The sequence below is a fragment of the Perognathus longimembris genome, chromosome 16 (genome assembly GCF_023159225.1).
Source record: "Perognathus longimembris pacificus isolate PPM17 chromosome 16, ASM2315922v1, whole genome shotgun sequence".
Lineage (NCBI taxonomy): Eukaryota > Metazoa > Chordata > Mammalia > Rodentia > Heteromyidae > Perognathus > Perognathus longimembris.
Window position 1 is genome coordinate 24,434,223 of NC_063176.1, and position 26,133 is coordinate 24,460,355.

Consider the following 26,133-nt stretch of genomic DNA (forward strand, 5'->3'; position numbering starts at 1 on the left):
GAGGACACTTATGGACAGGTCTATGCTAGTTGAGCTCATGCAGAGTGTATTATTTCACTGGTTTGCAAAAATCAAGTATCCAACTTGGGGTGCTGATGCATGCTGGTCATCTCAGCACTCCAGAGGCGAAAGCAGGACAATCGCAAGTTGGAGGGAAGTCTGGGCTACATAGCAAGACCCTGTCTCAATAAGCACTACCATCATCTCAAAGGGCAGATTAAAGCCAGGTCTCTGAGTCTGAGACTCAGGTACTCCGAGTCTGAGAATCTGCATTTCTTAGGAAAGTTCTCTGCCAGGATTCTCCACATGAGAATTGCTTATGAAAGCATCCACTCTGGAACAGCAGCACAGGCCCTTCTCTGGAAACCCACAGGGCAGGCGAAGTCTCAGGCCCTGCCCAGATCACGAGTCAGTCCACAGTGCCTGCTGTGACTCCCGAGGAAAGTCACATGAGCAGGAATGGGAGCAACAGGGTTTGGAGAAATGCCCTCAGGATTCCAGGTAAATGTGGAACTGGAGACAAGTGGAGAAGAACCAGTGTCTTGAAGCTGCCAGAAACATGGCAGGAAGGAGACCAGTGTCTTCCCAACAGCCTCCTGTGGCTCTGCCTTAGCTGCCATCATCTCCACATTCACATCTGACTAGCACCATGAGGACCTACTTACCCTTCACTACCGGAGCCCCAATGATTCCTAGGGTATTTTGCTAGGGGAGCAGACCCTGCCTGCTGCCCTGAGGCTGACAGTCATCACTTCTGTCCCCCAATGCATTCTCATGCGTGTCCCCCAGCTCACTTCCTCGGTTGTTCAGCTATTAATACCACCCCCTTGGCTTCGAGAAATCTCATCCAAATGAGAGACAGGGAAGATAGTTTTGTCTTACTGTAATCACGCCGTGGCAGCCTTAATGAAAAGCCATTATGCACCACAGTCAAAATTAATCATTTCATAATCCATGTTATTTCTTCCTCTGCAAGGGAAGAAGTCATCTTTCCCAATCACAAGGAAACAAAAACACCAGTCAACTTCCACATCCTAAACCACACAAGGCCCTCGTGTCTTCAGTGTTCTCTTCCTCAGAGCAACCTGATGTAAGCCAGGTATGGAGAGGCAGGGGCTCTGTTAATAGGTAAACAGCCATTTCCAGTTCCCTCTTAATTTGCAGCAATTCCCGATGTGATTCTCCCCTGCCCCCTTAGGCTCTGGTTCACATCTGTGTTGGATTTACTTCTCCACTTACAGTGAAGTGAAACCTTATTAAGCTATGTATTATTTAGTCAAAAATAGTATAGCCAAGACTAATTATGACAGCTAACCATAACTTAATACTATGTGCCAGTCACTTTTCTGTGCTCTACGAGTTAGTTCATCTAAACTTTATAGTAATAACCTTATAGTAATACTTGTGGTTGACAAGGCCTTTTATCACCACTAATTATCCCCCCATTGACCTGTAGAGAATCTGAAGGCTAGAGACACTGCATTATTCGTACAAAGTCACATAAAGTCATAGCTAGCAGGCCACAAGACCTAGCATGAACACAGAAACTGCAAGTTTAGCATGTTGACACACTGTAGGATTCCAGCTCCCAAGGACTCAAAGTTTAAACATAACAAACGATGTCAGGTAAGGATTCACACATTCCGGCAAGAAGAGGCCTAGCTCATGCGCCAAATGTATTTCCCCTTATCACTTGGCTCTTCTTGATCTTTTGAGCCAGCTTTATTAAATTGGAAGCATTTTTAGAGCCCCAGGAGTTCCAGAATTTACTACCACATACATCATCAACAGATGCAACTGGAGTTGAAGGTATCCTCCCATCCCTGTAGGAACTTACAACACAGGGTCACAGACAAATGTAACAGCAACTATCTGCCTGGCAAACAGAGGAGATGTCAGGAGAAGGCACACAGAGCAAAGCTGAGCACCATTTCCTTCCCAGGGTGTGATTGACCATCCTGTGGCCAATCATTGCTGTTTAGAACATGCTTCACATCTTGGTGAGCAGGAGCAATCACACTGAAAAATCAGAGCAGGCTTCTACAGTGACTGAGTCTCAAGTAACAGTATTTTCCCCTGTGGCAGTTTTGTTTGGGGAAACCTGGGTAGTAAACACAGAAGCCAGACACATGAAGGAAACCTGGAGAGAAGAGTAAATTGACAGTTATTTGGGTTAGGTAGCAAGTGATGCTTGTAGAATCGACTTTCAAACAACTACCACGCACAGGAAAAAGCAATCAACACCCCAAGTTTGATATTTGTTCTTTCATGATATTTCTAGGTGGAAATCTGCAGGTTCCCGTGCCACAGATCATGGGGCCCAGAAAGCCACTCTCCTGCTATCCTGAGTACCCCATGGTGGGTGACTCCTAGGTCACCCTTTTCCTCCCAGATCCTGAAACTTTCTCATCCCACATCCCTGCTTTTTAAGTTTCCTGCCCTGCACTGTCCCCTTCCCAGGTGAGCAAAGACATGAAGCTAAGCTAATAATCTCCAGGTGAGACTGCAGCGAGAATGCCTGGTGCACACCTGACGTTCATTCTGCTGTGAGGTCAGCCACCAGTTGTTTGTGAAAATACAGACTAGGAATCCCTCCACCCCCACCCTGTTAAACCTACACAGCGTTTGTGGGAGGGGATGGTGGTGGAGGATGAGAACAGAGGGCTTCCGCTCAAATCCAGAAAAGAACTGAGAATGTGAATGTTGGGATACACATAGCAGGTTAACCAAAGAAATTTTATAGACAAAAACTTGAAACTCAACATGGTAGCATGACACCCATTTCCCTGAAGTCACAAGCATTGAAGATCTTTCTTGAAACCATAGGACTTCAGTCATCATTTCCTGGGAAGAACCCAGATGACCCAGGAGGGGCAGTTACAGGCACCTCAGAGGATTTCCAACTCCAAAAATGCTAACTGAACACAGAGATGGTTAAATATTCTTTTCATAAAGAGGCTGACCCTTGTTTTCCAATTATATCACCATGAGCAGTGAGAAGTCATGTGTTTTGGCTGGGGTGGGGGTAGTCAAGCTAGAAACACCTGGCACAAAAAGTCTTCACTTCTGTTGCTCCCATTGGTTGACAGACCAGGAAATAAGTCTAGGGAAGGTGGGAGTTAGTGCTGATGGGAGAGGGAGAGAGCCAATGAGATGTCAAAGGCGCAGGTGTTCACCCAGAATGCTTTGGGGCAGGAGGGTGGGGTCCTAACCTCCAGTCTATAAAACCTGGGGTGTGAGGCAGAAAAGAGCATTTTACCACTTGAAGTCTGAAGGCAATTTGTGGCCTTCCAGAAGGAGGGGAAGAGAATGGATGCTGAGTTAGAGGGAAGAAGATGGGTGGAACTTGGAGGGTGGTGACTGCAAAACTTCTCCAAAACATTGTAGAAAAAGGGAGGAAAGAATGGGAAGGAAGAGGGGGTCATCGTTGAAAGCTAGCCTTTTCCTCTGTAAACTTTCTTAAGGACCTATTCTCTGAGAAGCACATTTCTTCTGCTTGCCTTGTATATGTGTGGCCACTGGGTTGCAGCTGGCCAGTTGGCTAATGCTTAAGAGGCAGGGGCCTTTATAATCTCTTCTTGAGAATTCTGTCCTCTTTTTCTGCTTTCGTGGTTATTTCAGAAAAAGTGAATTTCTGCATTGGTTTCCCTCTTAATTAAAAAAAGTGCCTACAGCTCTTCCATAGCAGAGGCAATGTTTTAGTCTTTCGGAAAAACTCTCCAGGAATGACTTCTGAGGCTTGGGGTAGGGACGTAATAGCCTTACTGGGCCCAGGGATGGAGAGGCTAGCTCTGTGAGTCTTGTACAAATGAACCTGAATTGGACTCTTGGGGTCTAAGGACTATTGGACTCTTGTCTTCAAGCTTACTAGTAGGCTACCAGTTCCTGACTTCATAAGTTTCATCTATAGACGTGCTCTCACGGACCTTTGTTGAGGAAAGCCCTTCTGTGGGTTCTAAGACTAGCACTTCATCAAGATGGTGGTGCTTCTTGTTCTTTCTCTAGATCTACGTCTCACTTGTCTCCAGGAATACACTGCAAAACGAGAGCAGGTGTGCTATGGCAAAAGCTGATCAGCAATGTGAACTCCATCTGGCAAAGTCTCTGAAAAGGAAACAGTAGCAACCCATGTGTTTTGTGTCCCCAGCGGGAGGGAATACAAGTTACTGTGTTGAATTGGGGCAGCAGATGGTAGAGTACCAGGCTTGATATGCTTTTCTCTCATGGGTGTGTTACTCAAGTCAAGACTGGACTGTCGATAAGAACCAAGGCTCTGAGAAGCTCTTTTGCTGTCACTTCTTTTCTCTCACCAAAGGAAGAGGAACCTAAGGAGCTCTTATCATAGCACAGCTTCAACTAGTGCATTTTCAGCATTGTGATTAAGCTTGGCCTATGGCTATTGAGCCTTTTTTCAAGATGTATGAGGTGCTGTCTGGAAATTTCCAGGAGCTTGCCTTGAAGTGCAGGAAGAGACAAACCCAGGTACAGAAGGGATCTAAATGCTGACTAGTCTGAAAGCCTAGGTTCAAACAAACTGTACAGAACTCTAGAAAAACAAATGAAGGTTGTGTGCCCAAATTGAGGTGTTCTAGGGAGCTGACTGCCCACAGCCCACAGGGTGCAGTTGGCCTGAGAAACAAAGCCAGAGGCCTGAAGAGAGATCCCCCCACCTGAACTGGGAAAAGGGAGCAAGAAGCTCTGACCTGACTTTGAAAACTGTGCAAGGTAAATGAAGGTGTAGTCTGCCCAGATAAAGCAGTTCTTAGCCTGGTGATGAGATCTTTTAGCCTCTGGGAAGGTAGCTTCCAGGGCTTCAGGAGTTGAATTCTGTTCCCTGAGGGAGGTGGGAGTGCTGTATTTAAAGTTAGGAGCAGCAGCCTTATGACATCAAGTAATAACCTCCTGGAAGAAAATGCTTAGGATGGGAAGGTGGCTGGGGATATGGGCTTGAGCTCAGCTGGGTCAGCCTCTGTCACTAACTCTGTGAGCCTGAGTGAGTTACTGATGCGTGGACACAGGTTTGGCCTGGAGTTTGGGGATTGCATCAAATGCTGGCTATACAACAGTGCTCATCACTTGTGTTCAGGGAACACAAGTTGCTGGATAAGTCTCTTAACTCAGAACCTAAACTTGGGTTCTATTCGTCTTTCCTGTTAGGCCCAGATTTGGGGTCCTCAAAAACCACCACAGAGCTGATTCCAATGCAAATGCATGAGTCTTTATTGCACGCTCGAGCCTGGACTCAAATAGTCACTGACACAGCAGATCTGGATTGAGAGCCCCGCCCCTTCAGTTACCAGGGTTTATAAAGGTTAAAGTGTAGCACAGATGTAGGGGCCTGACATGGGGTAGAGTAAGCAACAAACGAGCAAGCCATTTACGGAAGCAGAATTTTGGGTTCAGGTTGACCTAATAATCAAGGTGGCGTCAGCTCTACAACAGCCCATCACTTGCATTCTTGCAGCATGTAGTAGCTTCTGATTTTAATGTGTTTTAACTTCATGTAGTCTTGCCTTCCTTTGGAAGCCACGGTGCTTTCTGGTTTGTATATCTTTCTAGTCCTACCTGTTCAGGTAGAGTTTGCATCTGAATGATAGAAGCTTGTGCACTGATCAGTCACTTCATATACTAAAACAATGGATGAGAAGGGTTTTTTTGAGCCCAAAAAGCATGATGAGGGAATCTTACAGGGTCAGAACCTGAGCCTATCATGTAGAAAGGGTCTCCAAATGTCTCTAAAAGACTGAAACTGAATTTGTCGGTTTAGGAATGACTGGCTAAGTCTATAGCTACCAATTGTTGCATCTCAATGTGTTTAAGTCCTCCCCAAGACTGTGGGGCTGTCACAGTTCATGATGGGCAGGAAGACACCCATGATATCTGAACATGACTAAAGCTCAGATGAACCTCTTGGATCTGGGGAGAAGCAGAAGGGCAAGTTGACAGGCAGCAATGGCTGAAACCCTTGATCAGCTGAGTAGAACAGGCCCCTTAGGAGCTGCATGTGTAAAACCAGTTTCAGCTGCGTGGCACTGAGTTCTGTGCTGAGTGAAGTTCATATTAGGTGTTAAGGTCCAACGAGGGCCTACACCTGCTCAGTTGCTCTAACCATGAGCTCAATTTTGTGAGATTTTTGTCTCTTATCATTCAGCACCTTTACTGTGTGGTAGTGTTGATGTCACATCACTTTATTTTGTGCTTCCAGGTTGGGTGGCTCCTCTGAAATCAATCTGTTGGGAGTTTGAGTCACTAACAGATATAGGTTGAAATTTGGTACTGATTTGACTGGGCAGTGCCTTCAGTCCATGTTCAGCTATCTCCATTGTTGGCTTCTCCTACAGCAAGACAAAAATAAGGCTGAGGTGCAATCCAGAGCAAAGCTGATTGTCTCCAGGAAGCCAGGAAGCTGACTCGTGATCTTTTGGTTTCAAGTTAAACTAGTCTTTGGCTTCCTGCTCTCTTCACAGGGTTTACAAGTGCTGTGCTCACAGCAGGAAAGCTGAACAAACTTCAGCTTTGTTCCTCAAAACTGGGGGGGGGAGGGGGAGAAGGTCTTGTAGCATACCTGCCCTGGAAACAAAGGTTGACTAGTTCTCTGTATGAGAACCACAGCTTGCCAGCACTAGAAGAAATGGCTACAATCTGTGAGTTAGTAGAAATGCTTACGTTATTGATGAGCTTGTCTACACGCAGCCTCTCGTGACTTGGATTTGAAAAACCAAGTTAGTTCTTGACTTCCCCTCCACCTTATGGATAAATGGTGTGCCCATCATGTAGGAGAATGATCCTGGGTCTTTAAGAAAATTGGGTATAAGTTTATCCCTCAACCTCCTAGAAAATCTTGAACTAGATGAGAGCTAAACGTTGACCATAGGGAAAGCTAGGAAAATGGTGTGCCTGCTGGAGAATGCCCAGTAGCCCCTCAGCCTTGTTTTGTCTGTGAGCATTGCACACAGCTGGGCTGGCATTTGCAGAGCCCTGTACGAGTGTCTAAATGCTCTCATAAAGGGCGACTAAAGTGCTTTCTCCCTTTCGCCCTCATGGGTCATCAGTACTGGGCCTGAATACTGGTATTTTTTTGAAGGGGGTATGGAAGATGCTGGAAAGATCTTGAACAAGATTCCTCAACTTATCAAATTCACTTGAGTCAACCCTTGTCCTTTGAGTGAGTGGTGAGAGGGAAGATAGTAACTAGGCTAGGAACTAGCACTTCACTTTTGAGCAGATGTTTCTGGGTCCTGAGCTTCCACCTCCAAGCTGCTCCGTAGGGTCTCATGGGCTCATCCCCTTTCCTTTCCTGACCAAAAATGCCTTTTATTCTGTAGAACTTGGAAAGTGAGCTAGCTGAAAAACTTTCCAAAGAAACACCAGTACAACAGCTGTTCCAAAGACAGACCTAGCTGGAATGCCATGTACTTTCTCGTGGCTCAGAAGAAACAAGGAAGCTGAAGGGTTCAGATTAAAGTCGAAGGTGAAAATGACAACTTCTGCTTCCTTCTAACGATAGAAAATTCCCATTTATGGGGATACTGTGCAAAAGAGGCAGCATAGGCCAGGAGCCAAACCCATCAGATTGGGTTCTGGGATGTTCTGTGTGGAGAGTCACAGATGAGGTTACCACCTACCTAGGCTCTATATTTCTCAGCTTCTAAAACCTTTGAAACTTAAGGAATGACCTTTTTTGCTCTTCACAGGTAAGCTTGTCTGTTGAAGCTCACTTTGGATCATGTTTGAGGTTCAGTATTAGAGAATTGATGTATGTCTTCAGGTGTGATTTCTCTTTTTCCTTGTGAAACTCAGATGAATTATCACTCAGAAGTATGTATATTCTGTTTCATGCAAGCTTTTGTGTGAAGAAATTGAGGTAGACACTATAGGCTGGTGTTCTTACCCATGCATATAAACCACCTCCCTACTTGATCTTGGTCTTGTGTGTGCTTCACACTATAATGAAGTTGAATGCAGAACTTTCTTGGGAAGTGCTCCATGCAGATTCCTCCTGACTGGATCATGTCCCATGTCTCATGAAGCTCTGGGCTCTTCTCTGTGGATCACCAGGGACAGCCAACTGGCTTTTTTTTTTTTTTTTTTTGGATATACTCTTGTACAGTGGTTGTCTTTTCTCAGCATGCTTGTGTTGTGAATGGCAGACAGATGCAAGTTGAGATGTTCCTGAGGGGAAGCCTAGCTGTGCCCTTCCAGCAGGGAGGACTACAGTTCCCACTGGATCCTGCTGTCTGCTCTGCCCTGGTGGAGCAAGCCACCCCTCCTGCTGGGCTAGATTTACCTCCCCTGGTGCGGGGATGCTAAGCTTAACTCCCTTATCAGTGCTCCCCTCTGCCGGGCCAGCCGGCAGGGGAACAGAAATCCTGACTGAGGGGCGGCAGGGATACGGAAAAGGAAAATTAAGGCAAGAGAAAAAAGACAAGAGACAAAGATGGGGTACGGGAGGTCTACAGCCGTAAGGTTGAACCTCAAGACTGCAGCCAAGTTTATTCCAACTACCAGCTTATATGCAGTTTTGGAACCAGGGAATAGCATAGGATTGTTAACATTCCAGAACATAAAGAGTCTTTGAAGTTTGCAACATTTGATTACAGTAAACACAGGACAAGGTTGATTAACATAGGAATCTACTCCAGCGGACATAGCAAGGTGGGGACATAGCAAAGTAATTCCGGACAGTAGCTGTGAACAGATGTCCTTGCCTTTAGCATATCCTGGCGGTAACAGCACAGCCAGAGGTGATAATTTACCTAGCTGCAGGTCTGGCTCCCTAGCTGCAGGTCTGGCTCCCGTCATCTTGGCGACATCGGCACAGCCAGAGGTCAGGATGAGCTTAGCTGCTAGCTCGGCTCCCGACACTCCCCTTTTCACCCTCTCCCCTGGGCACCTGACCAGCATGTGGCCAAGGTGGAGCGAGGGACACGGGCTAGCCTAAGGTGTATGTGGCCGAACAAGATCCCTTTTTCCTCCTTACCCACCATGGAAGCCAGGAGCAGATGGATCTCGGAGACGCTTCGGAGAGCAATCTGGTTTATTCGGGAGGGCCTCACAGTAATATGATGATGAGGATTGAGCATGAGCTGCGATAGGCTGGCGAGCTTGTCCAAGAGCAGCTCCCAAGGACCTCCCTCATGGGCTAACGTCACTTCCCATAGTACCGCCCTGTGTGCTCGCTGGCACGAGGTGGGGGATGGTCTCAAAGCTACCCCTTCTGGTTCCGGACCCAGAAGGAGATAGGTGTGGCTCACTTCCACACTGCCCCAGGGCTGGGGGAAGGGTGGCATCGGGAGTGCTCTCCTCGCCCTTCCCCCCTTAAGGCCAAGATGAATCCCCAACACCCTCCTGCCCTTGGGTGCCTTTCCATGGGTCCTGGGTGGGCCCACTGTGGTGCCCTTTCTGACTTTTCATAATCCATGTATCTGGACTCTTCCTCCTGCCCTTTCCTTTGGTCTCAGAGGACTGGCCATCGCAGGAAGCTCCCCAGAGTTGTCCTGCACAGTATTCCATTGAATTCTTTTTAAAACAAAGTTTATTAAAATTGGTACATAATTAGCTGTGAGCAGTGTTTGCATGTAAGCATGTAAGCCTGAGCTTGCAAAGCAGTTATGGAAACTGTGCTAGAGTACTCAAGGGTCAACATGTGGGTAGATCTGCCTGGACTTTATCAAAGGATCACTGGACACGAGTTACTGAACACTCCTAAAATAGAGTGGTAGTAGAGTTGTGAGAAGAGTGAATGAAGATGCTAAGTTGACCAAAAGTGGAGGTCAGGCTTAATGGAACAATCCAGCTCCAACTGCTGAAGAAATTTTAAGTACCAGTGGAAGAGTATCAGGTAATACAGCCATCTAGGTTCATGGGACTAAAAGGACAGCATGAACTTGTTTAGCCAAGGGAATCACTTCTCTGAGAGATGGCTACCTCTGAAGCAGACCCAAGACAAAACTCCAATGCAAAAGTACAGCTCAGAAGCTAAGGAACAGGGCAGATTGGGGGCGGGGGCTGAAATTTTGGGGAAAACTCTTCAGCTGCAACTATACAAGTCTCTGTGGCTCTCCAGCAGAGATATTAGCCTTGTCAGTAGGGTGACAAATGGGTCTCTTACAAGTGAGGGAATTGCACTATTGGAGACATTTTAGATCAGATGTGTTCACATAAAAAGGCTTGTAGGCCTCAAATTCAGGAGTTTTCTGTACTTTTGTAGACTTAAGATGCTGGGAAAGTTGGGTTTGGCTACACAATGGACACACTTCAGTTTCGTGTACCCAACTGCTTTCCAGACAGCTGTTCCTGCTCCCTGGAGTCTTCTATTTTAGCTTCTACTCAGATTTTCTATCTAGTGATAGATTTCTCAAACTAATTGGTCTGATAAAGGTAACACTATCTCAACTTGAAAGAATAGAAAAGTGGCTGTTGGAACTAGAAAGTAACAACTAGCTATATTTAAACATGGCCTGTGAGATTACTTTTCAGGAATAAATCCTTTGAAGCTAGCTGTATCTGGGCATGCTTTGGATGGCTTCCCTATGAAGTCCCTAAACTTGAATCTGCTCTGGACTTGAATATATTCAAGGTGGCTCAAGCCTGAAAAATCCAACTGTCCTTGACCATTTTGTGCTTCTCTAACAGTAGATATGCTCAAAGAACAAAAGTCTTGGTTCTAAGGGTGAAAGACAAGTACCAGAACACATGTGCTGAGCCCTCCTATCATTCCTTGGCAATAGGTGAGAGGTCTAAATGCATCCTTGTAAGGAATGAGCTCATGTGTTGGGTGCATTCTCCCTTCTGAAAAGCTATTACTACCTCTCGTGAGGGTCCCACCTCCCAACACTGTTGTATTGGTGGTTGCATTTTCACCACAGAAACTTTGTAAGTACAAACAGTCCCAGCCCTTGAGGCCCTTCTGGATACTCAGGCTGAACTCATCAAGGGTGCCCAGTGTCCTGCCACAAGAGGCACTCCGGAATGTATTACATGTCATAAGACTGCCAGCCTCAAGGATGAATGATGGCCTCCACAAACTGGTGTGAGGCAGTTCTCAAGGTCAATGACAGAACCTGAGCAGGTAGGGTTTGAGTTTGAGTCCCACCTTGGGTGTGGAAAGGAGTGCATAGCATACAATAGGGAAACCTTGGACTTCGTAAAGTACAGAAGTAGTCTGTCTTAAGATTGTAAGTATGTGTCTCAAGCCATCTTATTCCTGGGCCATAGAAAAGCAACCACCACAGCAATTCTTCCTTGTATGTGCTAGATTTATGTGTAAGCCTACAGTAATGCTGAGTTATCTGGCAAATAGTGATTACTAGAATGAGTAAATGCATAGGTTTTTGGGTTAATGAGTTTTCTGTCTGGTAACTGGAATAAATGTCAATATGTAACCTAATTTCTGAGAGGAACAATTGCAACAGGCATGAGCATTAGAGCCATGCCTTAGCCTTCAAAAGTGCAGTTTCCTCATACCTGCTTGTTGTTGAGACTAGAAACTGGCTTGAGGAACAAGAGTAATTTCTAGAGCTTGACAAGTAAAGCTGCCTCTCTTACTGAGAATTACACCATTGCTTGGCACTTGGGAAAAGCTGCTGGAGAAGGCTTCAAGTAGGATGCTGTCTCTGTATGTTTGACTTCGACCTTCTTGTTTTTAGTAGCAAGCATCCCCTTGTCAGAGGGATAAACTCACTGCTTGTTATGTCTAATTAACAGGTTAATCTGCTTGGTGTCCTAGATAATTACTTGATATTTATAATTAATGGTGCATATATTAAGATGCCTCCAAGTGTCCTGTGTGCTGAACATTAACCCCTGCCAATTGAAATAGATAACAATGTAATGGCTTATTGTTACAAATAAGACAGCTGAACAATGCAGGTCCAGTCAGGAGAGTGGGGTCAGGCTAATTAGTTCAACAGAAGGAACTTACTGTGGGTGATGGGCTACCAAGCTTTTAAAAGCTAGAGGTAAACTAGGAAATGCTGAAGAAACCCATATAAATGGTAGAAGCTACTTCAGTGCAGCAGCACCATAGCTTCTTCAGAAGAGGTATCCCAGAAGTGGGCACAGGGAGATGATGGTCCCTTCAGAATGTACCTGGAGGATCCTGGGAGGGAATGTCAGACATTCCATGCCGCTGTGGCTGACTCTGCTTAGGTAGAAGATGTGGTTCTGAATTCCTGTTGGCCTCCAGTTCTCCATGTGTCCCACCAGCCAAATCTAGCCTAGACACCGGAATGACAGCCTAGGAAATGGAGTCACTCCTAAGTTCCTCTGCATTACATTGTATAGCACGTTGCAGATATTTATCTGGACTGTGCATGAGGTACCACAGGACAAATGACAGCCCCTGAACCCTTAGAGAAGATTCCTACTAAAACTTGTGTATTATGCAGAGGGAAGCATGCCCTCACCTTCTCTCCTCCTGCTTCACTTGTGAAAATGGATAACCCATGAACTCTTAGTTTTTATCACAAGATGGTGTGACACTGTGGGTTGACATGGGTGTGGAACACCAGGAACCTGGTAGTCATGAAGAGCTTTTGAAAAGAGGATCCCATAATAAGCAGCCACACAATGCATTTCTGAATTCTCACTGTTTTACAGTAGGAAGATGCTGAACTCCCTGGGCTTTAGCTACCTATGGGGAAGCTGAGTGATTCAGCTTTGGGAGGCAGCACCAAGAGCCCTTACAACTACAGAAATGAGCATGGCTAAATGTCCTAGTGACAATGGCATACATCTTTTTTGAACATTCCCTAATTTTGGAGTTCATTTCAATAAGTATTTTGTATGATCAGCCACACATAGGCGCTGTGGCCTTTCTGTTTCTGTAAGAGCATCCTCCTTTAGTCTCAGTGTGAATTCCTAGAGACCTAGGTAAATATGTCCCCACATATTTTAGGTCTAGCTCCTCCATATGAGAGAACATGCACCATCGGTCTGAGTTTAGTTTACTTAACATTGCTATGGGGTCCAGGGGAGGTACTCTATGTGGGACTCAACCCCACATCCCTCCAGAGTCCACCACACAGAGACAGTCTCAAATAAAGATGGATTTATTGGGGAAGTAAAAAGCCAGCTGACCAGCCAGGGACGCAGCACAGACTCTGGAGCTGAAACTGCCACAAGGCCACTCATGCAGGTGGCCAGTGGTGTTACAACACACATTAAACCACGTAGTCATGCCAGGCCAATGCAGGTGGCCAGTGGGGTTACAACATGTCACATAGTGTCTGTTTGAACTAACCTATCATTGTGGTCCAAATTGGTGCACGTATCTTGTTTAGTAAACAAGTGTTTTCAGGGTCCCCTCACAAAGGGAGCGGATATGAGAATTATTAAGCCACAGCTATTGACCTTACTCATGGGGGAGGGGGATTAAGTTTTTCCTTCCTGGAAGGGCAAAGGTGGCTGTGCTGCTTTACTATTGCTAGCCCCTAACATTCTCACCTTTTATGTCCCTGAATCAAATCTTTGATTCATGGTCTTCCTGATGAAGGGAGTAGTATTTGGCCCTCAAGACTCTTAGTTTCATGGATCCAATTCTCTTTCTTGCTTTGTTATATTTTTACCAAATGCTAAGCTTTGTAATTCTTTTTTTCACAATTGAGTTGCACTGGATGTACAATCCTTTCCTTTTTGTGTGTGCCAGTCCTGAACTCAGGGCCTGGGCTCTGTCTCTGAGCTTCTTTTTGCTCAAGGCTAGCCCTTTACCACTTACGCCACAGTGTCACTTCTGGCTTTGTCTGAGTAGGTTATTGGACTTAAAAAAGTCTCATAGCCTTTCCTGTTTGGGCTGTTTTCGAACTGCAATCCTCAGATATCAATCTCGTAAGTAGCTAATATTACAGGCATGAGCTACCGGTGCCTGGCTTGTTTCTGCTTTTTGGAGACAGGATCTCCCTATGTAGCCCAGGCTGGCCTTGAACTTCCAATCCTCCTACCACAAACTCTATCATAGTGGGATTACAAGCATGTGTCACCACACTCAGCTCTTAAAGAAGACAGGTGGTAGGGTGCTGAGGCTTCAGCACGATCTCCAATCCCTTTCTTTTGTTTCTGACTGTGGAAAGGAATGAAGTAACCTGTGACTTCTGAAAGCTTTAGTAAAGTCAGGCAGCAAGGACAGATCAGAATTTTTCTGTCTATGATGAATAGGAAGCTGCAGGAGCACGCTGGACTTTATGTACCTTGGACTACCTTCTCTGGCTAGTTACTGCTGGCAAAGGAAAGAGGCCATGGGGTCATCTGGCCTCTGACGCTTCATCCTGTAGGCCTCCGTTTCCTCCTCCGTTGGCTCCCGAGTTTCATATATGCTGTTGTACAGCCTCTTTCTCTCGTCAATCTGCACGATCTTGACATGGAGCAGATGGGCCTCCTTGGCGTTGAGTGCTTTTTTCAACTTCTCATGTTTCTTTTCATCATCACTGTTGGAATTGCTCTTCCAGTACTGCTGCTTCTTTTTCTTCTCCCCTTCCTTTAGTTTTCCTTGGTGCAACTCCACGAATGTCTTCAGTTTCTTCATCGCCTGTTCTCCAGTCTTATCACTTACCACTGGCTCCTCAGAGTTAGCAGTCTCCTTCCCAGCCTCTCGGGTGCAGTAGGAATACGTGAAGAAACAGTGACAGCATTTGTATCCCCATCGGCCTTCTTTCCAATAAGATCCCCAGATTTGCGTGTGGTTGTGGATCTTCACATCCTCTTCGTACTTGGAGTAGACCACAGCCCACTCCTGCCCCTTGATGACCACCCGGTGCCGAGAGTACTCCACGTAGTCTGTCTGGGCTAAGAGCAGCTTGGCTGGAGGGGCATCCAGGTGCTCCTGGCCGCCATACTTTTCCAGGATGCTTTCTTTCTGCTGTTTGAAGTCTTCCGTTTTGACTTTGAAGGACTTGTACAACAACTCGAGTTTTGTGGGGTTGGCCTGCAGATGCACCTGGAAGCCCTTGTCATATGCCTCTCAGGCAAATAACTTGTCTGAGCCATGGAAATGGTATCTCTTGTGTTACTGAAGAAATTATCTTCTGTGTAACTCATTTTGTCTGGATTCTTCCCTCCATTGGCTTAAGCATTTTCTCTCATCGCTCTAGTTTTTGGATCATAGTAGGCAGAATTTGGATTTACATTTCTCAAGTATTTTGCAATATCTTCTCAAATCCTTAGATTCTGGACTGTAATTCACCTTTTAGTCATAATTCTGCACCAGCCCTGAAATGGAATGTCTCAGATCCCTGATAACATTTTGTGCATATGATACAGCAAGTAGAAAAAAAGATAAAGGTGTGAAAGTTGAAACAAGGCAGAAATCTGAGCTTGATACTGGTGGCCCATACCTACAGTTCATTGCTATAGCTCATATCATAGTTCCTTGCTATTCAGTGGGCTGAGATCTGAGGATCTCTGTCCAAAGCAAGCCCAGGAAGAAATGTCCATGAGATGGACTTGGGAAATGGACGTGAGATGCAGCTGTGGCTAAAGTAGTAGAGCACTAGCCTTGAGTGAAAAAGCTCCGGTAGAGTACCCAGGCCCTGAGTTCAAGCCCTAGTACTGGCACACACATACATAAGCACAAAGTTGACAACTTAAATCTTAATAGGCATGATCTATGGAACATGCATAAGTCACTCGGTCAGACTAGTTAATTTCAAATACATTCACATGAAATGCCTACAAGATGATCAGGTTACTCTAGCTCCCAAGCTTTCAGGAAGCTTCAATATTGCATCAGCCTTTCTTGGTCTGATGTTTCTTCCCAGAAAAATGGGACTTGAGGAATAAGGTTTATTTGGGAAGTGATCACTAGGAGTAGGAGTGATGAATGGGGAAGAGACAAGACTAAAAACCAATAAAGGGAATGTTACAAAGATGATGACTGTGGTGGGCATTTGGGCCTGGATCCTTAGGAACTCATAAGGAATTCTGGAACCTTTGCAAGATGGGCTGGGATATAATCTTCTTTCCTCTTCACCCATCCCTTATTGGCCAAAGCTATTACCCCTGAAATACTGATTCTCTACTTCTAAACTATCCTGACTGGGTGTTGAATGAGTCTTTGATTCCAGAGAAAGCCAGTGAGGAAACGAAGGTATGGGGCTTGAGATAGAATGCTCTTCCACTGCTGAAATCAGGTAGAGCCAGGTTGATAGAACAGGGACACAAACTCTTTGCTATACATAGCTACAGCCTTGTCCGACCAAAATATGACTTGATTTCCTTCCTGGTCTAACTTAACCCCCACATATTGAGAGCTCTGGAAACACTGAAATGCTTCAGATAAGATCAAATCACAATATAAATGAGATCCTAGACACAGATGAGAATAGATGCTATAAATCAAACTTTGGAGCTATAGAAAGTAAAACAGACAGGAAATTTGGAGGTGATTTTCTTTTTTTCTTTAGCATCCTGTTAGTGAGCAAATATCACTTTCTTCCTCTCCAGAATTTCTTTATCGCATAAAACATACAAAATTAGCAGAACCTAATGAGATAAACTGGATTAATGGGGAGAGTTGTCCAAAGCAAATGTTTTCAAGGATGGAAGTTTATTGTTTTTTGGAAAGACCAAGAAGATAAGCAAACCTGATGTGTATGGTGGTGCTATTGGTGCCTGAGCCTTAACTGCATCTCTTAGCATAGGATGGTCTCTGCTCAGTAAAAATCTCTGCCTCAGGTCTTTCCCAAGGCCAGAGAAAATCCCTTTTGTTTGTGTGTAGGGCAGGCTGTGTTTTTAAATAGGTCTTAAATACTTGATGTGAGTTCCTGTGTAAAATATCCTCACATCCTCTGCCCTTCAGTGGGATAGCTACATAATTTTCCCATGAGGCTAAGCTCTAGCCATTCCCAGGGGCAAGTAGCTTAACACTAAATTCTAAATTCCTGGCTGCCTCTCACCTATCTTCCCTTGCCAGTTTCCTATATGTTTACCAAATCTCATTGTATTCAAGTTCTTGGGGACTGCTTTAAGAGAAATGCAAACTAAAACAACCATGTTAAAACATGCTTACAACTAAGCAGTATTAGATCTCAGAAAATAAGAAATTATGTGCATGGTGGTACATGTCTATAATCTCAGTACCCGAGAGAACAGAGGATTCAGCATTCAAAGCCAGCTTGGACTACATAAGAGATCCTGTCTCAAAACAATGACAAAAATCAAGTTACTTGATGTCAGTAAACTTTAAGAACTTACCTAAGATGAATACTTCCTAGAAATTCACCAAAAAAATGACTCATCGAAATAAGCTTTTATAGCCATGAGAGAAATTAAAATCATGCTTAAACCATTTCATACTTAATCATTTTTAGTCACTTCCAAAGTCCTCCAGAGTTTACAAAAAAGACATTTCTAATTTTCTTGGAAATTCAAGTAATTGTTAACACAATATGGACAGCTCAAAAATATAGAGATCAGCCCTAGAGCCATAAACATAGATGCAACACTTTTAAATACAAGATTAAACCCAACCTGACCTTATACATGTAGATATAAAGACATTTATCATACCCTTTGCTAGGAATGTAAGTTTGGCTCACTCGGCTTATCCATTGAAGTCTCATATGAGAAAGAAATTCCCTTTGCTTAACATCCCTGGAGTTTTCTAACAGTGTAGAGAATTGATTTCGCTGGGTGGGGAAGACTGGTGATGGAAGACTTAAGAAACCAAACAGGATGGTGGACCAGCACAGATAAACAGGAAGTACATATTTTATGATTCCATTTAGACAGAGTTCTAGGAGAGTCGAAAACAATCTACAATGAGAGAAATCAGAGCAGTTCTTTCCTGGGATAGAAGGAAAATTTCCTGGCTGATGAAAAGGCTCTACATCTTGCCTGGAAAAATAGTCCTGTAGATGTCACCATGTCACGCTTGTTGCTCTCCCTTCTGATTTATTGGAGTTCTTCATATACTCCGGTTAGTAATCTTCCTTGTCCCCCAAATTCTTTTACCCAATTGTGCTTTTATTTTACATGTCCTTACAGCCTTCAGCTCTTCAGTATTATCCATAACACTAAATCCCATGTCCTGAAGATAACCTGGACCTTAAATATAAAATTGTCAAATGAGATGAATTTTAATCAATCAGTCACAGATGAATTAAATATCTAATGCTGTTTGTGTATGTGCGTGTGATGGATGGTAACCTATCAAATAGTCTATCCTTTGCCATTTGGGCAGAAATATAGCTGATCAATGCCAAGTTTTTTATGTGCATAGTTTGTCTACTTTGCTCTGTTCTGTTGGTCTATGGTCATCCTCCACCAAATATAAAACTTCTACACCTTTAGAAATTTGTCATCTTGATCAGAAAAGGGATTTGGCTCTCCACCACATTAACCCTTTGCCTTCCCTGACCATAACTTACCAGTTGGTATAAGAAAACCCCTTAAAATTATCTAATACAAAAAATCACCCAAAGCAATCTTCTGAGTCAGGAGCCAGTGGCTCATGCCTGTCATCCAAGCCACCCAGACTTTTCTGTCAAGGTTGGCTTCAAACTACAGATCTCAGCTTGAGACTCTATGTCTAAAGCAACTAATAAAAAGCTGGCCTAAAGGCATGGTTCAAGTGGTAAAACACCAGCCATAAGCAACCACAAGGCTGAGTTCAAGCCCTGTTATCAAAAACAATTGTGTGTATGTAGACATAGATATATAAATATCATAGGTATATATATGTATATATAAATATTGCAAGAGGAAATGGTTAGTACCACTTTTGTTGAAACCCTAGAGGGATGGTGGTGTCCTGGCACTCATCTTGCTGGATGAGATATGGATCAGGTGTGCAGGGCTCTCTCAATCCCAGCAGGGATTCTCTACCTCCCAGCAACTTAAATCTATACCTCGAGAGTTTAACATTCCCTCAATGAGCAATGGCTCTCCATTTGTAGAAGGTAGGGCCTTGCTTTTGCCACATGAATTTGAGTGAATTATCAGTCAGAGTCCTGAGTTCATCTGCATAGACTAACTCAGACTTTGAGTATTAATCCTTATTGGGTCCCTGACTTTATCATGGAGACCTGCTAGCACTGGATTTTACCTTTTATTGTAGCTCTGCTGTTTGAAGTCTAGAACCTAAAACTCTTTCGCTTTAAGACTTGTTCATGCTTAAGGCTAGTTTGGAGACCTGGCAAATGTGGTTGTCTTGAGTCCATTGTGCATTGGCCACTCAACCTTTGCTGCATATTGTTGTATTCTGAGAATGAGAATAATCCATTGAGGCACAACTTAAGGTGGGAAGGGATTTTATTTACAATCTAAACACCAGAACAAGAGCCACCTTCCACCTCCTAATGCTTGCCTTGGGTTAGTTACCAGAACCCAGACCTGAGATCTGTCTTGACCTGAACTCCGAACCTCTAACTTAATTTCTTTTTTTTTTAAGTGGAGGCAAGGGATAGTTTATTATACAACACAAAGCAGACACAATTCTAACAAGTTGAGTTTCAGCTTCATATTCTTAACCACACAGAGAACAACTGGACAATCTCATCAATGTCAAGCGTTTTTTTAAAAAAAGGGAACCAGCCTTACACAATGCCACACTAAAAGCTCTTTTGCTTGATAATCTCTGGTTTCCAGTTGACTGGATGAGTTTCTTCTGTCGCCGTTTCATCCTCTGTACACTTTAATGGTTTTATCTGCTTCCACTGTCAGGAAGCGAATTTCTGACTTGTCAAAAGCACAAGCAAAGATTCCTGACTCGCTGTCCAATGAGCCAGGCTGCACGGCCCCATGGATTCTCTGAAATTGTAGCCTGTTCTCCAATCCCAAAGATGCATGGGGCTGTTGTCGGCTCCGGATACAAGCACTCCATCAGAATTTACTGTCAGTGTGTTAATAATGGTATTATGACCAGAAAGATTTTGGATGAAACTTCCATCTGGGAATTTCCACTGCTTTATCTGGAGAATCAGATGCAAATGTGTAATGTCGTGGGTGCAAAACCACAGCCCTGACTGACTTCTTATGGTTTGTTATGGTCACTCTTGTCTCTCTAGCCACCAGATCCCACAATTGTATTATGGTGTCATGGCTTCCAGTGATAATCTGGGGCTCTGAGGCCTAACACCTCACGGTGGCCACTGCATTTGTATGACCAGATAATGTGTGTACACTGGCCTTTGTTCTGACATCCCAAATCCGAGCCATTGAAACTCGACTACAGGTTACAAGCACATCAATTGTTGTGTGCAAATCCAAGCCATAGACTGCACTCAGGTGCCCGTGGTAGTGCTGGATGACTTTATATTCAAGGTCCCAGTATTTGACCTGCTTGTCTTCTCCACAAGAGAACAGGTCAGGGCTGCGTGTGCTCACTATCACACCCCGCACTGTGCCGATGTGCCTTGTCAATGACAGCTTCAGTTTGCCACTAGCCAAGTCCCAGATCTTTATAGTTCTGTCAGCAGATCCAGTAACAAACCACTGATTTCCAGGCTCCACCGCAATGCATCGAACCCAACCAAGATGCCTGCTAATAACCCTGTAGAGTTTCCATGGTGGGTGCCACCGGGGTTGGGCATCGTAGGGGCTTTTTTACACATTAGTCAGTGCTGAGTTCTTGGTACTGCCAGACTCCATAAACATTGAATTCATCACCGTAGTCTGTGAATGGTCAGAAGCCCCAGGTGCAGTGCGGTTTCCATCAATGCTGGTCTGGGAAGAGGGCAAGGCCACAGCTAAGGACTGCGCAGCAGACTCCCTTGGCATTCTCTGGATTTAAGTGTCGGCTGTCAGAGCAACCCCAGGTCGTGGTGGATAAGGATGTGTACCTGAAACCAAATACTCAAGTCCTAGATAGCTAAATCTGAGTGTTTGGACTTGCTGATCTTGGCTTGCTTGAGAGCAGAATGAACTCAGGAAGCATGAGCAGTGACCTAATGAGATTTTAACTGGTAGCCCATTGCTTCTAAGAGTTTTGCCTGGCATCTATTAGGATATTCTAGTGGAAGGAAAACTAGGATTCTTTTTAAAATAGAACTTAATCTCAATTGCTTTTCATATCAGTTTTTTTTTTTTTTGGCCAGTCCTGGGGCTTGGACTCAGGGCCTGAGCACTGTCCCTGGCTTCCTTTTGCTCAAGGCTAGCACTCTGCCACTTGAGCCACAGCGCCCCTTCTGGCCGTTTTATTTTCTGTATATGTGATGCTGGGGAATCGAACCCAGGGCCTCATGTATATGAGGCAGGCACTCTTGCCACTAGGCCATATCCTCAGCCCCTCATATCAGTTTTTATATGTTGGCTCCCAGGAAACTGTTGGAAGCTCTGCTCACCCACTCTCAGCCTTGTTCACCTTCTAGCTTTTACCTTTTAACAGACTGGTTCTGTTGTGAGGAAACTCAGTTGAAGACTCAGTGAAAGGCTTCCCTGGAGCAAAGTACTGTGTTGGCTCTGCTGCTTCCGAGGCCATACTTTTCTGGTCAGTTTGTTTCCAGGAAATCACAGCTGGAACTGAACGGGGGAAGGTGTATACAGGCTACCCAGGTGGGACTCGAACCCACGATAAAGTCACCAACACTCAATTGGAGAACTCTCGAACTTCAGCAGGGCTGAGATTTTTAAAGGCAAAAACCACATGCAGACAGCAGTGTACATGAAAGCAAGCAGGTGTACCAAAGCATACCTGGAAGTTAGTGATTCCCAATTTTGGGTTGAACTGATACTGACAAGAACACATTCCAAGCTTCCAGGCTCTTCCTGAGTTTTACTGCTATTTGCTGAATTCCAGTAACCTGGTGTTGAGCTCCCTAATTTTAAGTATTTCTGGCATTTTTCCCCAATGGCATTTGGATATGGGCCAGTGGTGTGGGTGGGGTTATTACAATCTGGATATCACAAAGAGATCACATGTGAACAGACATCGGAAGCATCCTGCTATAACTTGTTCACTAAAAATACTTGGATTTTGAGAGGCCACCTCCCAGTCTTGTTTCAAGAATTTTGTTTTGACAACCCCAGATAAGAGGCCTTTCTTCATACATGGAAGATGTTACATTGCCTATTTGAATTCTAGAACTATTACAACAGAGCTATTTACAGCTAGACTTCAGTATGCCTGCCAGTTGAATCCTGAGAGACTTCACTGAAATTGTGATCTAAGGCAGCCTTAATAGAGAGAAGAATTATAGTATCTTCAACATATTCCTGACCTCTCTTTAACTGAAGTATTTCTACACATACTTAATTAGTGGAAACTGAGGAGTTGATCCTGCCAGTGCCAAGAGTGGAGAGTACTTATTAGATGAAACGCCAGTGCAGGGAAAACCTCCTTTGAGATTGGCACATTACCTTTTAGCAGAATGTTTGGCTCCATTGTAAAGAAACTCAGTTGAAAGAAAGAGGCCACCACTTGAAAGGCCAGATTGTGAGTCTTTATTGGAGAGCTGGTGGGCTGCTTGTGGGCTTTGTCTCAAAGACCAGCACCCCCGAATGCAGCTAACACAAAGCTTATAAAGCTCAAAAACCACAGCAGGTGTATGGAATTTATCCTAACAAAATTAGGAGAAGAAAACCAGATAAGAACACTTAAGAAAGGTGTTAAATAATAAGCAAAAGCCAATGAAATGTGGACACAGTGAAAGGAAATGGAGGACCAGTTGCCAAAGAGAAGTAAGACGTTGCTGGATCTTAACAACTTGACACACTTGTAAACCAAAGAATATCCTCCATTATCAAGGCATTTTGCTTCAACCCAGTTTCCTTACTTACCCCAAGGCTCTGAGCCTCGATGTTACCCAAAATTTGTTCTTGATTGCTACACTTGATTCATTTGGTGTAGGCTTACAGTAGAAAGAGGCCTTACAACTTACAAGGTAAATGGTCAATATTCTGAGGTCTAAGAGCCTCTGCTGACTGCCTCTTTGTACCTTTCAACCTTACCATTTTGATAGGGCACTGTGTTCTTCTGTGAACACCTAAGGTGCTGAATAGGTGAGACAGCAGGGCGAGGAATGATCAGAGGGAATAAGGGGACACTCCTGGACTTCTCCTACCTCCATGCCCCGCGCTCCCATTCTGATCCTTGTTCACTGAATCCACTAGCAGGGGAATTGAGATCTCAAGGTAGAGTTGCTTTAGAGCAGAGTTCCCTAGTTATCTGCTGCCCATGTTTTCCTGGGGGCAATATACTCTTGTCTCAGAGCTAAGCAGAGCATTCCAAATAAGTGCAATCTCACATGCCTAGAATGAATACCGGGGACAATAAAGGCTGTAACTATCATGTTTAAGATTCTTTTTCCTGCCACCTTGTTTGAATGAAGTACTAGTGTGCACTATAAACAATCTTAAGGGCAGTTTTAAAATGGAGAATCCATAATCTTCCTGAAAGTCTAGAACAGAGGCCTCCCCTTGGGCCTAGGCTCTAAGGTGGAAAGCACGTTCAGGGCCTTGCTCCTTTCTCTCTTCCACTGGGCGGTGGCAGTTGGTGCCAGCACCCATGTCAACCCTGCAGCCTCCTCTTCAACTTCCTGCTTTCATAGGGCAAATAGACATTTTGTACATGTAAATATGAATTTTACATGATTATTTGACCTCTTGCACTGGCTTTGGCCTCTCGTGCAATGGGTAGAAATGGTGAGATACACTGCTGCCTCATTTTGTAATCTTGGAAGGAAAAGATGTTATGATGAATATTTTGAGTGACAAGCTTCTACAAGCCAAGGGTTTTGTATGTATTCCCACTTTGTGCTGAACAACTGCAGAATTACTAGACACAACCTGTTTTGTCCTTGAATCTAGTGAGTTGATGTCTAGTCTATTAGGTGTTCTTGAATAAATTCCACATGGGCATGCTGGTATTTGTGCCCTTGTTGTGTTTGGTTTGCTGGAAGCTGATGGATTTTCTTGCAATATCTAGGTGGATGAGGCATTTGGGCCCAGTTTCACTTCGTTTTAGCTAATGATGTCAGAATTATTGCATCATCAAAACAAGTTAGGGAAACTTCTCTGAAACCTTAAGATCACTGAAGCATCTGGTATATAAGGAATTCTATAAGCAAAGGACATATGATAGTCAAAGTATGGCCGGCACGGGCCACAGCCCAGACTCGGGAGCTGGGACTGGGTGTCCTGGGCCACGCTCAGGGTCGGTTTATAAAGGCAAACACCATATGGTCAAGCCTGCCACACGCAGGTGGCCAATGAGTTTACAATACTTACAGAACATGCCAGGACACACGCAGGTGGTCAATGGAGTTAGTCTGTTTCACAGTATGTTGGTTTGCTGGTAGCTGATGGATTTTCTTGCAATATCTAGGTAGATGAGGCATTTGGGCACAGTTTCACTTAGTTTTAGCTAATGATGTCAGAATTATTGCATCATCAAATCAGTTTGGGAAATTTTTCTGAAATATTAAGGAATTGTATAAGCTTGGACATGTGATAGTCAAAGTCCTGCAAGATGTGAAAACTAAGTGTGCAGTGAAAGTATTAGAGGGAACACTGAGAGGAAGATGGAAAGGATCCTAGAATCTGAGAGCTGTCAGCAACATGTGACTATCTCTGTAACTAGAGCAATAGAGACAGAAGAGTTGAACTGTGAATGGGCCAGAGACTCCTGGCCTGCAATAGAGTTTTAAGGAAGTTCTCAAACCAGAGTCAGCAGGAGTCCCACACCTCCAAGGAACATACTTGAATCGGTATTTATGCCATGTGTGTTTTAGTAAACCATGAGAAGTTTGGCTCCAAGATGAAAGTGACTTTAAAACACAGCAGCAGGAGATCGTGCTTTCACATGGGCTGCAGTCCCACACTTGACACAAATGACTCTTAATACTTACACCAGGCTTGTCTCTGACATAGCTTCAGACCTGGAGGGGAAATCTGCATGACACTATCCTAATTCTTTAGGCTACCCACTGCTGATGAACTGGAGCAGATTTCCTTGGAAGTGAGACTGCACTGATGAATATAGCATTGGGCTTTCGTGCTTTGTCATTGCTGCCACTATTCAGGAATGAATGTCTAGTCTTTTGGCCTTTAGGCTGGTATGGGGCTCCTATGTTTAGAGCTGTATGGTGCTGATGCATTGAGGAAATGGATGGCCAGAATGAGGGTGGGGTTCTAGGAAATGGGGAACTAGCACTGAGCAGCCTGCCTTGGGCAAACTGGGCATTGAATGGTAACCCAGACTGTGCATCCTACTCAGACCTGACATCAAAACCCATCTACTATATTTCCTCTGAGCAGAAAGTACTTGGAGTTCTTGGGCTTAAGGACTCACGTGTTAACATTCCTGATTTGAAGGAGCATGAACTATAGATTGCCACTGTCTTCTCCTACATGCTTTAGGACTCCTAAGTGCTCAGGCTCTGTGCAATTAAGAGACACAGCTGGAAAAAGAATGCAGCCACAGGTGCCCCATTCAGTCTTTAACCCTCGTGAGTGGCTCCTGGTCAGGGATGTATTGTATCAGAGAAGAGCTATTCTCTTCTTCCTCCAGTATGATCATGTATTACTTCTGGCACTAGGATATCCAAGGTCTCTGGCCAACTCTGTCCACTGATATTGGACTCAAACACAGCTAATCTTAATCCTTCTCCAAGGGCTACCATAATTCTGTCTTACCTGGAGTTATTATCTTGGCCAATGGCCTACCTTGAAAGATAAGTAGACTCCCATAATAGATGCAAGGTGAAGTCAAAGATTTGACTCATTTCTCCTTCAGGCCATCTGTCAACACCAATCTGACAAAAGATGTCCAAACACAGAGTATAGGAAATCTTGCCATATGCAAGATTCTCCATGGTTTTGCACTCATACTTAACTTTTGGAAGGAAACTTGGGATTTGTGTATGCTTTTGTCATGTTCAACATAGAAGTCTTGGAGGTTCCAAGTCTTGATTAAAATCCTGAACTTCTCTTGAAGTTGGGGCCAATGGACCGCAGTTACTACTTCATGTCCTGGAAGAAAGCTCTCCTCTCCAGCATAGACTTAAAACAGGAGTAATTTCTTCAGCTCGTGTTTGCTGATGGAAAGGATGTTTATCTTCAGGTGCAGGGTGGTCATAGGCTACAGCTTGATTCTTCTCTGGTTTCTTGGTCATTTAGCAATATAGAGGAGAAACTTGTGTGGGGCATCTTAGAAAATGAGTATTTGTGGCTCAAGCTTTGTCCTCTTGATACATTTCACCC

The 26,133-nt window shown here is 44.3% G+C and overlaps 1 pseudogene; it reads right to left on the minus strand.

Annotated features, from left to right (window-relative positions):
- Window positions 1–1,310: 1,310 nt before the first annotated feature.
- Window positions 1,311–21,412, minus strand: LOC125364504 (annotated as a pseudogene).
- Between the last annotated feature and the right edge of the window lie 4,721 nt (window positions 21,413–26,133).